The sequence below is a fragment of the Pleurodeles waltl genome, chromosome 4_1, assembly GCF_031143425.1.
Source record: "Pleurodeles waltl isolate 20211129_DDA chromosome 4_1, aPleWal1.hap1.20221129, whole genome shotgun sequence".
NCBI classification, from domain to species: domain Eukaryota; kingdom Metazoa; phylum Chordata; class Amphibia; order Caudata; family Salamandridae; genus Pleurodeles; species Pleurodeles waltl.
Window position 1 is genome coordinate 55,736,674 of NC_090442.1, and position 15,000 is coordinate 55,751,673.

A 15,000-nucleotide genomic window follows, 5' to 3' on the forward strand; every position below is an offset into this window, starting at 1 on the left:
CCTACCTGTCTTATGCCAGGACCTTAGAGCTGCAGGCAGGAGCACAAAGGTAAAAACATATATTGAGTCCCAACACGCTCACTGCGGTGGTTGGTCTCTGTGGCGCAATCGGTTAGCGCGTTCGGCTGTTAACCGAAAGGTTGGTGGTTCAAGCCCACCCAGGGACGTATGCTTTTGCCTACATCAAGTCCTGAATTAAAACACAGCTGTCTGGCTTTGCTCTTAGAGCTCTCGCTTTGCCTGCGTGACATGCTCTATCTCAACATTTCTATCTTCTCTCATCTCTTCACCTCTAGTCATTTCCACCAATAGGACTGGAAACGGGACACCAAGCCTTCTACTTTAACCACAGGCGTACTGAGGGCCAATAAAAGGCACAGAAGCATTTCTTGATCCGGGGCTGAGAACTGCATGCACAGGGACCTCGTGGCGCAACGGTAGCGCGTCTGACTCCAGATCAGAAGGTTGCGTGTTCAAATCACGTCGGGGTCACTCTTTGACATTTTTTTCCCCACCAAGTCTATATCTCTGACTTCTAAAGCAAAGCCAAAAGAAGGGCGCTTTGCATTGGCTGGGAATCGAACCCGGGCCTCCCGCGTGGCAGGCAAGAATTCTACCACTGAACCACCAATGCTTCACTTACATAGGCTGAGCAGAGAGCCCTGCCGTAGACAGTAGTGATGAGGCCCATGCATTCGCATGGGACACCTATGAACAAAGTTTGCATGGCAAGCCTTGGACTGCCAAACGTTCACATGCTGATGGCAGGAATCAGATGCAGGAGACTGAAACTATGAATGTTTCTGCTTTTGCTAAGGACAGTGGTTTGGGGCCAGTGTTGTGCTTGACAGAGCACGACATCAGCCTGCTCTCTGGCTGCTCCCGGGAGAAGTGGCTGACAGAAAGCACCCTCCAGACCACCAGCAATCTTGTGTTTCACAACATGCCACTGTCACTGGACTTTCCTTCTGGGAAAGCCTAGTCACTGACCTGGCCAGATTCCCTGTCCTCCCCAAAATCCTGGGGAGAAACGGGCAGAGTTCTGCGCCCTGCGCCCTCTTTCGCATCCCTAACGCGCTCCCAACGCGCCCTACAGCCCTGGTCGGGCACAGCCCTGGTCGGGCTCATACCACTGGGGCCTCTGCCGAGGAAGAGCCCCGGAAGCCTAGGGCCAGGCCTATTGCACAGGCATCTTAGACCAGGCCATTCCGGGATTGCTGTGTTTCACGTCCTGCCCTTCAACACTCCTGGGAGGGCTTTCCCTGAGAACCCTCATGTCTCTGCCCTCCCAGGAGGCTGTGGTTCTATGCAAAATAGGGGGTGCACCACGGTCCGTCCCCTTTCCTCTCTCTCGCCAATATCTTTCACCAAAGCTGAGCCCTGCAGGTAAATGTATCTATCTGGCTGAGGGGCCAGGGAGGGCCTTTGCCTGCAGTCTTACAAGCCAGAGTGCAGAGAAGGCAGCAGCTCTGGGACCGGGACTCTGCTCAAAGACATATCTAACATGCCACAGTGGAGCTGAGATGGGCAAGACACGTGTCTCACAGGCTGGCAGCACAACAAGACAGTGGCAGGAAACTATGCTAAGAAGGAAAGAGAAAAGTCACGTGTCCCGTGGCCTTCCCACCATTAGACAGTAGTCTGCGCAAGAAAACATCCAACAGTGACAGGACAACCAAGCAAATGACAAACGCTGTGCTGAATAAAGTCATCTTACATGACATTTCGTACAAAGGCCCAGATCATGGGGATGATCGCGCAGCAGAAGCAGCAAGTATCAGAGCCACCGAACCTGGGGTGAGTTACACGAGGAGAAAGGGCGACATGGGGACAGGGGCTAGGGGCTCAGGGAACAGCTACCACAATGCAACCTCGGGTGTGGGGATGCCACTCATTGCGGGTACTGCCCTGGGATTTCCTTTTAGAAAGAATCGCTGGTTAAAGTGTAGTGCACAAAAAACCCAACTCCTCGATTACACTATTAGATAACATCCTTTAACTGCCCCACCCACCCTGTGTGAGTCTCACCCACTTCCCGCCTGCTCCCTCTAGTCTGAGAGTTGTATCTCCACAAAAAACACACAGTGGGGCTCAATGAGCTGCTCATGTCTGACATGGACACCTAAGCAGTGCTGGATTCACAACCTGAAAGCCTGCAAAGGAAAGTGTGCCCGGCAGAAGATAAGCTGCCTGGCAACTCAGAACCTTCTTCTAAGAGAAGTAAGACATGTCACAATGGAGTCTAAGCCTACCTGTCTTATGCCAGGACCTTAGAGCTGCAGGCAGGAGCACAAAGGTAAAAACATATATTGAGTCCCAACACGCTCACTGCAGTGGTTGGTCTCTGTGGCGCAATCGGTTAGCACGTTCGGCTGTTAACCGAAAGGTTGGTGGTTCAAGCCCACCCAGGGACATATGCTTTTGCCTACATCAAGTCCTGAATTAAAACACAGCTGTCTGGCTTTGCTCTTAGAGCTCTCGCTTTGCCTGCGTGACATGCTCTATCTCAACATTTCTATCTTCTCTCATCTCTTCACCTCTAGTCATTTCCACCAATAGGACTGGAAACGGGACACCAAGCCTTCTACTTTAACCACAGGCGTACTGAGGGCCAATAAAAGGCACAGAAGCATTTCTTGATCCGGGGCTGAGAACTGCATGCACAGGGACCTCGTGGCGCAACGGTAGCGCGTCTGACTCCAGATCAGAAGGTTGCGTGTTCGAATCACGTCGGGATCACTCTTTGACATTTTTTTCCCCACCAAGTCTATATCTCTGACTTCTAAAGCAAAGCCAAAAGAAGGGCGCTTTGCATTGGCCGGGAATCGAACCCGGGCCTCCCGTGTGGCAGGCGAGAATTCTACCACTGAACCACCAATGCTTCACTTACATAGGCTGAGCAGAGAGCCCTGCCGTAGACAGTAGTGATGAGGCCCATGCATTCGCATGGGACACCTATGAACAAAGTTTGCATGGCAAGCCTTGGACTGCCAAACGTTCACATGCTGATGGCAGGAATCAGATGCAGGAGTCTGAAACTATGAATGTTTCTGCTTTTGCTAAGGACAGTGGTTTGGGGCCAGTGTTGTGCTTGACAGAGCACGACATCAGCCTGCTCTCTGGCTGCTCCCGGGAGAAGTGGCTGACATAAAGCACCCTCCAGACCACCAGCAATCTTGTGTTTCACAACATGCCACTGTCACTGGACTTTCCTTCTGGGAAAGCCTAGTCACTGACCTGGCCAGATTCCCTGTCCTCCCCAAAATCCTGGGGAGAAACGGGCAGAGTTCTGCGCCCTGCGCCCTCTTTCGCGTCCCTAACGCGCTCCCAACGCGCCCTACAGCCCTGGTCGGGCTCATACCACTGGGGCCTCTGCCGAGGAAGAGCCCCGGAAGCCTAGGGCCAGGCCTATTGCACAGGCATCTTAGACCAGGCCATTCCGGGATTGCTGTGTTTCACGTCCTGCCCTTCAACACTCCTGGGAGGGCTTTCCCTGAGAACCCTCATGTCTCTGCCCTCCCAGGAGGCTGTGGTTCTATGCAAAATAGGGGGTGCACCACGGGCCGTCCCCTTTCCTCTCTCTCGCCAATATCTTTCACCAAAGCTGAGCCCTGCAGGTAAATGTATCTATCTGGCTGAGGGTCCAGGGAGGGCCTTTGCCTGCAGTCTTACAAGCCAGAGTGCAGAGAAGGCAGCAGCTCTGGGACCGGGACTCTGCTCAAAGACATATCTAACATGCCACAGTGGAGCTGAGATGGGCAAGACACGTGTCTCACAGGCAGGCAGCACAACAAGACAGTGGCAGGAAACTATGCTAACAAGGAAAGAGAAAAGTCACGTGTCTCGTGGCCTTCCCACCATTAGACAGTAGTCTGCGCAAGAAAACATCCAACAGTGACAGGACAACCAAGCAAATGACAAACGCTGTGCTGAATAAAGTCATCTTACATGACATTTCGTACAAAGGCCCAGATCATGGGGATGATCGCGCAGAAGCAGCAAGTATCAGAGCCACCGAACCTGAGGTGAGTTACACGAGGAGAAAGGGCGACATGGGGACAGGGGCTAGGGGCTCAGGGAACAGCTACCACAATGCAACCTCGGGTGTGGGGATGCCACTCATTGCGGGTACTGCCCTGGGATTTCCTTTTAGAAAGAATCGCTGGTTAAAGTGTAGTGCACAAAAAACCCAACTCCTCGATTACACTATTAGATAACATCCTTTAACTGCCCCACCCACCCTGTGTGAGTCTCACCCACTTCCTGCCTGCTCCCTCTAGTATGAGAGTTGTATCTCCACAAAAAACACACAGTGGGGCTCAATGAGCTGCTCATGTCTGACATGGACACCTAAGCAGTGCTGGATTCACAACCTGAAAGCCTGCAAAGGAAAGTGTGCCCGGCAGAAGATAAGCTGCCTGGCAACTCAGAACCTTCTTCTAAGAGAAGTAAGACATGTCACAATGGAGTCTAAGCCTACCTGTCTTATGCCAGGACCTTAGAGCTGCAGGCAGGAGCACAAAGGTAAAAACATATATTGAGTCCCAACACACTCACTGCGGTGGTTGGTCTCTGTGGCGCAATCGGTTAGCGCGTTCGGCTGTTAACCGAAAAGTTGGTGGTTCAAGCCCACCCAGGGACGTATGCTTTTGCCTACATCAAGTCCTGAATTAAAACACAGCTGTCTGGCTTTGCTCTTAGAGCTCTCGCTTTGCCTGCGTGACATGCTCTATCTCAACATTTCTATCTTCTCTCATCTCTTCACCTCTAGTCATTTCCACCAATAGGACTGGAAACGGGACACCAAGCCTTCTACTTTAACCACAGGCGTACTGAGGGCCAATAAAAGGCACAGAAGCATTTCTTGATCCGGGGCTGAGAACTGCATGCACAGGGACCTCGTGGCGCAACGGTAGCGCGTCTGACTCCAGATCAGAAGGTTGCGTGTTCAAATCACGTCGGGGTCACTCTTTGACATTTTTTTCCCCACCAAGTCTATATCTCTGACTTCTAAAGCAAAGCCAAAAGAAGGGCGCTTTGCATTGGCCGGGAATCGAACCCGGGCCTCCCGCGTGGCAGGCGAGAATTCTACCACTGAACCACCAATGCTTCACTTACATAGGCTGAGCAGAGAGCCCTGCCGTAGACAGTAGTGATGAGGCCCATGCATTCGCATGGGACACCTATGAACAAAGTTTGCATGGCAAGCCTTGGACTGCCAAACGTTCACATGCTGATGGCAGGAATCAGATGCAGGAGACTGAAACTATGAATGTTTCTGCTTTTGCTAAGGACAGTGGTTTGGGGCCAGTGTTGTGCTTGACAGAGCACGACATCAGCCTGCTCTCCGGCTGCTCCCGGGAGAAGTGGCTGACAGAAAGCACCCTCCAGACCACCAGCAATCTTGTGTTTCACAACATGCCACTGTCACTGGACTTTCCTTCTGGGAAAGCCTAGTCACTGACCTGGCCAGATTCCCTGTCCTCCCCAAAATCCTGGGGAGAAACGGGCAGAGTTCTGCGCCCTGCGCCCTCTTTCGTGTCCCTAACGCGCTCCCAACGCGCCCTACAGCCCTGGTCGGGCTCATACCACTGGGGCCTCTGCCGAGGAAGAGCCCCGGAAGCCTAGGGCTAGGCCTATTGCACAGGCATCTTAGACCAGGCCATTCCGGGATTGCTGTGTTTCACGTCCTGCCCTTCAACACTCCTGGGAGGGCTTTCCCTGAGAACCCTCATGTCTCTGCCCTCCCAGGAGGCTGTGGTTCTATGCAAAATAGGGGGTGCACCACGGGCCGTCCCCTTTCCTCTCTCTCGCCAATATCTTTCACCAAAGCTGAGCCCTGCAGGTAAATGTATCTATCTGGCTGAGGGGCCAGGGAGGGCCTTTGCCTGCAGTCTTACAAGCCAGAGTGCAGAGAAGGCAGCAGCTCTGGGACTGGGACTCTGCTCAAAGACATATCTAACATGCCACAGTGGAGCTGAGATGGGCAAGACACGTGTCTCACAGGCTGGCAGCACACCAAGACAGTGGCAGGAAACTATGCTAACAAGGAAAGAGAAAAGTCACGTGTCTCGTGGCCTTCCCACCATTAGACAGTAGTCTGCGCAAGAAAACATCCAACAGTGACAGGACAACCAAGCAAATGACAAACGCCGTGCTGAATAAAGTCATCTTACATGACATTTTGTACAAAGGCCCAGATCATGGGGATGATCGCGCAGCAGAAGCAGCAAGTATCAGAGCCACCGAACCTGGGGTGAGTTACACGAGGAGAAAGGGCGACATGGGGACAGGGGCTATGGGCTCAGGGAACAGCTACCACAATGCAACCTCGGGTGTGGGGATGCCACTCATTGCGGGTACTGCCCTGGGATTTCCTTTTAGAAAGAATCGCTGGTTAAAGTGTAGTGCACAAAAAAACCAACTCCTCGATTACACTATTAGATAACATCCTTTAACTGCCCCACCCACCCTGTGTGAGTCTCACCCACTTCCCGCCTGCTCCCTCTAGTCTGAGAGTTGTATCTCCACAAAAAACACACAGTGGGGCTCAATGAGCTGCTCATGTCTGACATGGACACCTAAGCAGTGCTGGATTCACAACCTGAAAGCCTGCAAAGGAAAGTGTGCCCGGCAGAAGATAAGCTGCCTGGCAACTCAGAACCTTCTTCTAAGAGAAGTAAGACATGTCACAATGGAGTCTAAGCCTACCTGTCTTATGCCAGGACCATAGAGCTGCAGGCAGGAGCACAAAGGTAAAAACATATATTGAGTCCCAACACGCTCACTGCGGTGGTTGGTCTCTGTGGCGCAATCGGTTAGCGCGTTCGGCTGTTAACCGAAAGGTTGGTGGTTCAAGCCCACCCAGGGACGTATGCTTTTGCCTACATCAAGTCCTGAATTAAAACACAGCTGTCTGGCTTTGCTCTTAGAGCTCTCGCTTTGCCTGCGTGACATGCTCTATCTCAACATTTCTATCTTCTCTCATCTCTTCACCTCTAGTCATTTCCACCAATAGGACTGGAAACGGGACACCAAGCCTTCTACTTTAACCACAGGCGTACTGAGGGCCAATAAAAGGCACAGAAGCATTTCTTGATCCGGGGCTGAGAACTGCATGCACAGGGACCTCGTGGCGCAACGGTAGCGCGTCTGACTCCAGATCAGAAGGTTGCGTGTTCAAATCACGTCGGGGTCACTCTTTGACATTTTTTTCCCCACCAAGTCTATATCTCTGACTTCTAAAGCAAAGCCAAAAGAAGGGCGCTTTGCATTGGCTGGGAATCGAACCCGGGCCTCCCGCGTGGCAGGCAAGAATTCTACCACTGAACCACCAATGCTTCACTTACATAGGCTGAGCAGAGAGCCCTGCCGTAGACAGTAGTGATGAGGCCCATGCATTCGCATGGGACACCTATGAACAAAGTTTGCATGGCAAGCCTTGGACTGCCAAACGTTCACATGCTGATGGCAGGAATCAGATGCAGGAGACTGAAACTATGAATGTTTCTGCTTTTGCTAAGGACAGTGGTTTGGGGCCAGTGTTGTGCTTGACAGAGCACGACATCAGCCTGCTCTCTGGCTGCTCCCGGGAGAAGTGGCTGACAGAAAGCACCCTCCAGACCACCAGCAATCTTGTGTTTCACAACATGCCACTGTCACTGGACTTTCCTTCTGGGAAAGCCTAGTCACTGACCTGGCCAGATTCCCTGTCCTCCCCAAAATCCTGGGGAGAAACGGGCAGAGTTCTGCGCCCTGCGCCCTCTTTCGCATCCCTAACGCGCTCCCAACGCGCCCTACAGCCCTGGTCGGGCACAGCCCTGGTCGGGCTCATACCACTGGGGCCTCTGCCGAGGAAGAGCCCCGGAAGCCTAGGGCCAGGCCTATTGCACAGGCATCTTAGACCAGGCCATTCCGGGATTGCTGTGTTTCACGTCCTGCCCTTCAACACTCCTGGGAGGGCTTTCCCTGAGAACCCTCATGTCTCTGCCCTCCCAGGAGGCTGTGGTTCTATGCAAAATAGGGGGTGCACCACGGTCCGTCCCCTTTCCTCTCTCTCGCCAATATCTTTCACCAAAGCTGAGCCCTGCAGGTAAATGTATCTATCTGGCTGAGGGGCCAGGGAGGGCCTTTGCCTGCAGTCTTACAAGCCAGAGTGCAGAGAAGGCAGCAGCTCTGGGACCGGGACTCTGCTCAAAGACATATCTAACATGCCACAGTGGAGCTGAGATGGGCAAGACACGTGTCTCACAGGCTGGCAGCACAACAAGACAGTGGCAGGAAACTATGCTAAGAAGGAAAGAGAAAAGTCACGTGTCCCGTGGCCTTCCCACCATTAGACAGTAGTCTGCGCAAGAAAACATCCAACAGTGACAGGACAACCAAGCAAATGACAAACGCTGTGCTGAATAAAGTCATCTTACATGACATTTCGTACAAAGGCCCAGATCATGGGGATGATCGCGCAGCAGAAGCAGCAAGTATCAGAGCCACCGAACCTGGGGTGAGTTACACGAGGAGAAAGGGCGACATGGGGACAGGGGCTGTGGGCTCAGGGAACAGCTACCACAATGCAACCTCGGGTGTGGGGATGCCACTCATTGCGGGTACTGCCCTGGGATTTCCTTTTAGAAAGAATCGCTGGTTAAAGTGTAGTGCACAAAAAACCCAACTCCTCGATTACACTATTAGATAACATCCTTTAACTGCCCCACCCACCCTGTGTGAGTCTCACCCACTTCCCGCCTGCTCCCTCTAGTCTGAGAGTTGTATCTCCACAAAAAACACACAGTGGGGCTCAATGAGCTGCTCATGTCTGACATGGACACCTAAGCAGTGCTGGATTCACAACCTGAAAGCCTGCAAAGGAAAGTGTGCCCGGCAGAAGATAAGCTGCCTGGCAACTCAGAACCTTCTTCTAAGAGAGGTAAGACATGTCACAATGGAGTCTAAGCCTACCTGTCTTATGCCAGGACCTTAGAGCTGCAGGCAGGAGCACAAAGGTAAAAACATATATTGAGTCCCAACACGCTCACTGCAGTGGTTGGTCTCTGTGGCGCAATCGGTTAGCACGTTAGGCTGTTAACCGAAAGGTTGGTGGTTCAAGCCCACCCAGGGACATATGCTTTTGCCTACATCAAGTCCTGAATTAAAACACAGCTGTCTGGCTTTGCTCTTAGAGCTCTCGCTTTGCCTGCGTGACATGCTCTATCTCAACATTTCTATCTTCTCTCATCTCTTCACCTCTAGTCATTTCCACCAATAGGACTGGAAACGGGACACCAAGCCTTCTACTTTAACCACAGGCGTACTGAGGGCCAATAAAAGGCACAGAAGCATTTCTTGATCCGGGGCTGAGAACTGCATGCACAGGGACCTCGTGGCGCAACGGTAGCGCGTCTGACTCCAGATCAGAAGGTTGCGTGTTCGAATCACGTCGGGATCACTCTTTGACATTTTTTTCCCCACCAAGTCTATATCTCTGACTTCTAAAGCAAAGCCAAAAGAAGGGCGCTTTGCATTGGCCGGGAATCGAACCCGGGCCTCCCGTGTGGCAGGCGAGAATTCTACCACTGAACCACCAATGCTTCACTTACATAGGCTGAGCAGAGAGCCCTGCCGTAGACAGTAGTGATGAGGCCCATGCATTCGCATGGGACACCTATGAACAAAGTTTGCATGGCAAGCCTTGGACTGCCAAACGTTCACATGCTGATGGCAGGAATCAGATGCAGGAGTCTGAAACTATGAATGTTTCTGCTTTTGCTAAGGACAGTGGTTTGGGGCCAGTGTTGTGCTTGACAGAGCACGACATCAGCCTGCTCTCTGGCTGCTCCCGGGAGAAGTGGCTGACAGAAAGCACCCTCCAGACCACCAGCAATCTTGTGTTTCACAACATGCCACTGTCACTGGACTTTCCTTCTGGGAAAGCCTAGTCACTGACCTGGCCAGATTCCCTGTCCTCCCCAAAATCCTGGGGAGAAACGGGCAGAGTTCTGCGCCCTGCGCCCTCTTTCGCGTCCCTAGCGCGCTCCCAACGCGCCCTACAGCCCTGGTCGGGCTCATACCACTGGGGCCTCTGCCGAGGAAGAGCCCCGGAAGCCTAGGGCCAGGCCTATTGCACAGGCATCTTAGACCAGGCCATTCCGGGATTGCTGTGTTTCACGTCCTGCCCTTCAACACTCCTGGGAGGGCTTTCCCTGAGAACCCTCATGTCTCTGCCCTCCCAGGAGGCTGTGGTTCTATGCAAAATAGGGGGTGCACCACGGACCGTCCCCTTTCCTCTCTCTCGCCAATATCTTTCACCAAAGCTGAGCCCTGCAGGTAAATGTATCTATCTGGCTGAGGGTCCAGGGAGGGCCTTTGCCTGCAGTCTTACAAGCCAGAGTGCAGAGAAGGCAGCAGCTCTGGGACCGGGACTCTGCTCAAAGACATATCTAACATGCCACAGTGGAGCTGAGATGGGCAAGACACGTGTCTCACAGGCAGGCAGCACAACAAGACAGTGGCAGGAAACTATGCTAACAAGGAAAGAGAAAAGTCACGTGTCTCGTGGCCTTCCCACCATTAGACAGTAGTCTGCGCAAGAAAACATCCAACAGTGACAGGACAACCAAGCAAATGACAAACGCTGTGCTGAATAAAGTCATCTTACATGACATTTCGTACAAAGGCCCAGATCATGGGGATGATCGCGCAGAAGCAGCAAGTATCAGAGCCACCGAACCTGAGGTGAGTTACACGAGGAGAAAGGGCGACATGGGGACAGGGGCTAGGGGCTCAGGGAACAGCTACCACAATGCAACCTCGGGTGTGGGGATGCCACTCATTGCGGGTACTGCCCTGGGATTTCCTTTTAGAAAGAATCGCTGGTTAAAGTGTAGTGCACAAAAAACCCAACTCCTCGATTACACTATTAGATAACATCCTTTAACTGCCCCACCCACCCTGTGTGAGTCTCACCCACTTCCTGCCTGCTCCCTCTAGTCTGAGAGTTGTATCTCCACAAAAAACACACAGTGGGGCTCAATGAGCTGCTCATGTCTGACATGGACACCTAAGCAGTGCTGGATTCACAACCTGAAAGCCTGCAAAGGAAAGTGTGCCCGGCAGAAGATAAGCTGCCTGGCAACTCAGAACCTTCTTCTAAGAGAAGTAAGACATGTCACAATGGAGTCTAAGCCTACCTGTCTTATGCCAGGACCTTAGAGCTGCAGGCAGGAGCACAAAGGTAAAAACATATATTGAGTCCCAACACACTCACTGCGGTGGTTGGTCTCTGTGGCGCAATCGGTTAGCGCGTTCGGCTGTTAACCGAAAAGTTGGTGGTTCAAGCCCACCCAGGGACGTATGCTTTTGCCTACATCAAGTCCTGAATTAAAACACAGCTGTCTGGCTTTGCTCTTAGAGCTCTCGCTTTGCCTGCGTGACATGCTCTATCTCAACATTTCTATCTTCTCTCATCTCTTCACCTCTAGTCATTTCCACCAATAGGACTGGAAACGGGACACCAAGCCTTCTACTTTAACCACAGGCGTACTGAGGGCCAATAAAAGGCACAGAAGCATTTCTTGATCCGGGGCTGAGAACTGCATGCACAGGGACCTCGTGGCGCAACGGTAGCGCGTCTGACTCCAGATCAGAAGGTTGCGTGTTCACATCACGTCGGGGTCACTCTTTGACATTTTTTTCCCCACCAAGTCTATATCTCTGACTTCTAAAGCAAAGCCAAAAGAAGGGCGCTTTGCATTGGCCGGGAATCGAACCCGGGCCTCCCGCGTGGCAGGCGAGAATTCTACCACTGAACCACCAATGCTTCACTTACATAGGCTGAGCAGAGAGCCCTGCCGTAGACAGTAGTGATGAGGCCCATGCATTCGCATGGGACACCTATGAACAAAGTTTGCATGGCAAGCCTTGGACTGCCAAACGTTCACATGCTGATGGCAGGAATCAGATGCAGGAGACTGAAACTATGAATGTTTCTGCTTTTGCTAAGGACAGTGGTTTGGGGCCAGTGTTGTGCTTGACAGAGCACGACATCAGCCTGCTCTCCGGCTGCTCCCGGGAGAAGTGGCTGACAGAAAGCACCCTCCAGACCACCAGCAATCTTGTGTTTCACAACATGCCACTGTCACTGGACTTTCCTTCTGGGAAAGCCTAGTCACTGACCTGGCCAGATTCCCTGTCCTCCCCAAAATCCTGGGGAGAAACGGGCAGAGTTCTGCGCCCTGCGCCCTCTTTCGTGTCCCTAACGCGCTCCCAACGCGCCCTACAGCCCTGGTCGGGCTCATACCACTGGGGCCTCTGCCGAGGAAGAGCCCCGGAAGCCTAGGGCTAGGCCTATTGCACAGGCATCTTAGACCAGGCCATTCCGGGATTGCTGTGTTTCACGTCCTGCCCTTCAACACTCCTGGGAGGGCTTTCCCTGAGAACCCTCATGTCTCTGCCCTCCCAGGAGGCTGTGGTTCTATGCAAAATAGGGGGTGCACCACGGGCCGTCCCCTTTCCTCTCTCTCGCCAATATCTTTCACCAAAGCTGAGCCCTGCAGGTAAATGTATCTATCTGGCTGAGGGGCCAGGGAGGGCCTTTGCCTGCAGTCTTACAAGCCAGAGTGCAGAGAAGGCAGCAGCTCTGGGACCGGGACTCTGCTCAAAGACATATCTAACATGCCACAGTGGAGCTGAGATGGGCAAGACACGTGTCTCACAGGCTGGCAGCACACCAAGACAGTGGCAGGAAACTATGCTAACAAGGAAAGAGAAAAGTCACGTGTCTCGTGGCCTTCCCACCATTAGACAGTAGTCTGCGCAAGAAAACATCCAACAGTGACAGGACAACCAAGCAAATGACAAACGCCGTGCTGAATAAAGTCATCTTACATGACATTTTGTACAAAGGCCCAGATCATGGGGATGATCGCGCAGCAGAAGCAGCAAGTATCAGAGCCACCGAACCTGGGGTGAGTTACACGAGGAGAAAGGGCGACATGGGGACAGGGGCTATGGGCTCAGGGAACAGCTACCACAATGCAACCTCGGGTGTGGGGATGCCACTCATTGCGGGTACTGCCCTGGGATTTCCTTTTAGAAAGAATCGCTGGTTAAAGTGTAGTGCACAAAAAACCCAACTCCTCGATTACACTATTAGATAACATCCTTTAACTGCCCCACCCACCCTGTGTGAGTCTCACCCACTTCCCGCCTGCTCCCTCTAGTCTGAGAGTTGTATCTCCACAAAAAACACACAGTGGGGCTCAATGAGCTGCTCATGTCTGACATGGACACCTAAGCAGTGCTGGATTCACAACCTGAAAGCCTGCAAAGGAAAGTGTGCCCAGCAGAAGATAAGCTGCCTGGCAACTCAGAACCTTCTTCTAAGAGAAGTAAGACATGTCACAATGGAGTCTAAGCCTACCTGTCTTATGCCAGGACCTTAGAGCTGCAGGCAGGAGCACAAAGGTAAAAACATATATTGAGTCCCAACACGCTCACTGCGGTGGTTGGTCTCTGTGGCGCAATCGGTTAGCGCGTTCGGCTGTTAACCGAAAGGTTGGTGGTTCAAGCCCACCCAGGGACGTATGCTTTTGCCTACATCAAGTCCTGAATTAAACCACAGCTGTCTGGCTTTGCTCTTAGAGCTCTCGCTTTGCCTGCGTGACATGCTCTATCTCAACATTTCTATCTTCTCTCATCTCTTCACCTCTAGTCATTTCCACCAATAGGACTGGAAACGGGACACCAAGCCTTCTACTTTAACCACAGGCGTACTGAGGGCCAATAAAAGGCACAGAAGCATTTCTTGATCCGGGGCTGAGAACTGCATGCACAGGGACCTCGTGGCGCAACGGTAGCGCGTCTGACTCCAGATCAGAAGGTTGCGTGTTCAAATCACGTCGGGGTCACTCTTTGACATTTTTTTCCCCACCAAGTCTATATCTCAGACTTCTAAAGCAAAGCCAAAAGAAGGGCGCTTTGCATTGGCTGGGAATCGAACCCGGGCATCCCGCGTGGCAGGCAAGAATTCTACCACTGAACCACCAATGCTTCACTTACATAGGCTGAGCAGAGAGCCCTGCCGTAGACAGTAGTGATGAGGCCCATGCATTCGCATGGGACACCTATGAACAAAGTTTGCATGGCAAGCCTTGGACTGCCAAACGTTCACATGCTGATGGCAGGAATCAGATGCAGGAGACTGAAACTATGAATGTTTCTGCTTTTGCTAAGGACAGTGGTTTGGGGCCAGTGTTGTGCTTGACAGAGCACGACATCAGCCTGCTCTCTGGCTGCTCCCGGGAGAAGTGGCTGACAGAAAGCACCCTCCAGACCACCAGCAATCTTGTGTTTCACAACATGCCACTGTCACTGGACTTTCCTTCTGGGAAAGCCTAGTCACTGACCTGGCCAGATTCCCTGTCCTCCCCAAAATCCTGGGGAGAAACGGGCAGAGTTCTGCGCCCTGCGCCCTCTTTCGCGTCCCTAACGCGCTCCCAACGCGCCCTACAGCCCTGGTCGGGCACAGCCCTGGTCGGGCTCATACCACTGGGGCCTCTGCCGAGGAAGAGCCCCGGAAGCCTAGGGCCAGGCCTATTGCACAGGCATCTTAGACCAGGCCATTCCGGGATTGCTGTGTTTCACGTCCTGCCCTTCAACACTCCTGGGAGGGCTTTCCCTGAGAACCCTCATGTCTCTGCCCTCCCAGGAGGCTGTGGTTCTATGCAAAATAGGGGGTGCACCACGGTCCGTCCCCTTTCCTCTCTCTCGCCAATATCTTTCACCAAAGCTGAGCCCTGCAGGTAAATGTATCTATCTGGCTGAGGGGCCAGGGAGGGCCTTTGCCTGCAGTCTTACAAGCCAGAGTGCAGAGAAGGCAGCAGCTCTGGGACCGGGACTCTGCTCAAAGACATATCTAACATGCCACAGTGGAGCTGAGATGGGCAAGACACGTGTCTCACAGGCTGGCAGCACAACAAGACAGTGGCAGGAAACTATGCTAAG

General features: G+C 52.7%; 9 non-coding genes across 9 annotated transcripts; 7 read left to right on the plus strand and 2 right to left on the minus strand.

The window, feature by feature from the left end:
• The first annotated feature begins 93 nt into the window (after window positions 1–93).
• TRNAN-GUU (transfer RNA asparagine (anticodon GUU)) lies at window positions 94–167 on the plus strand. The gene has a single exon. It is a non-coding gene; the product is annotated as a tRNA-Asn (tRNA).
• Window positions 168–420: 253 nt separating this feature from the next.
• Window positions 421–492, plus strand: TRNAW-CCA (transfer RNA tryptophan (anticodon CCA)). The gene has a single exon. It is a non-coding gene; the product is annotated as a tRNA-Trp (tRNA).
• Window positions 493–4,895: 4,403 nt separating this feature from the next.
• TRNAW-CCA (transfer RNA tryptophan (anticodon CCA)) lies at window positions 4,896–4,967 on the plus strand. The gene has a single exon. It is a non-coding gene; the product is annotated as a tRNA-Trp (tRNA).
• Window positions 4,968–5,038: 71 nt separating this feature from the next.
• TRNAG-GCC (transfer RNA glycine (anticodon GCC)) lies at window positions 5,039–5,109 on the minus strand. Its single transcript has one exon. It is a non-coding gene; the product is annotated as a tRNA-Gly (tRNA).
• Window positions 5,110–6,799: 1,690 nt separating this feature from the next.
• Window positions 6,800–6,873, plus strand: TRNAN-GUU (transfer RNA asparagine (anticodon GUU)). Its single transcript has one exon. It is a non-coding gene; the product is annotated as a tRNA-Asn (tRNA).
• Window positions 6,874–7,126: 253 nt separating this feature from the next.
• On the plus strand, window positions 7,127–7,198 carry TRNAW-CCA (transfer RNA tryptophan (anticodon CCA)). Its single transcript has one exon. It is a non-coding gene; the product is annotated as a tRNA-Trp (tRNA).
• A 4,546-nt stretch (window positions 7,199–11,744) lies between these two features.
• On the minus strand, window positions 11,745–11,815 carry TRNAG-GCC (transfer RNA glycine (anticodon GCC)). Its single transcript has one exon. It is a non-coding gene; the product is annotated as a tRNA-Gly (tRNA).
• Window positions 11,816–13,505: 1,690 nt separating this feature from the next.
• TRNAN-GUU (transfer RNA asparagine (anticodon GUU)) lies at window positions 13,506–13,579 on the plus strand. The gene has a single exon. It is a non-coding gene; the product is annotated as a tRNA-Asn (tRNA).
• A 253-nt stretch (window positions 13,580–13,832) lies between these two features.
• TRNAW-CCA (transfer RNA tryptophan (anticodon CCA)) lies at window positions 13,833–13,904 on the plus strand. The gene has a single exon. It is a non-coding gene; the product is annotated as a tRNA-Trp (tRNA).
• The last annotated feature ends 1,096 nt before the right edge of the window (window positions 13,905–15,000 follow it).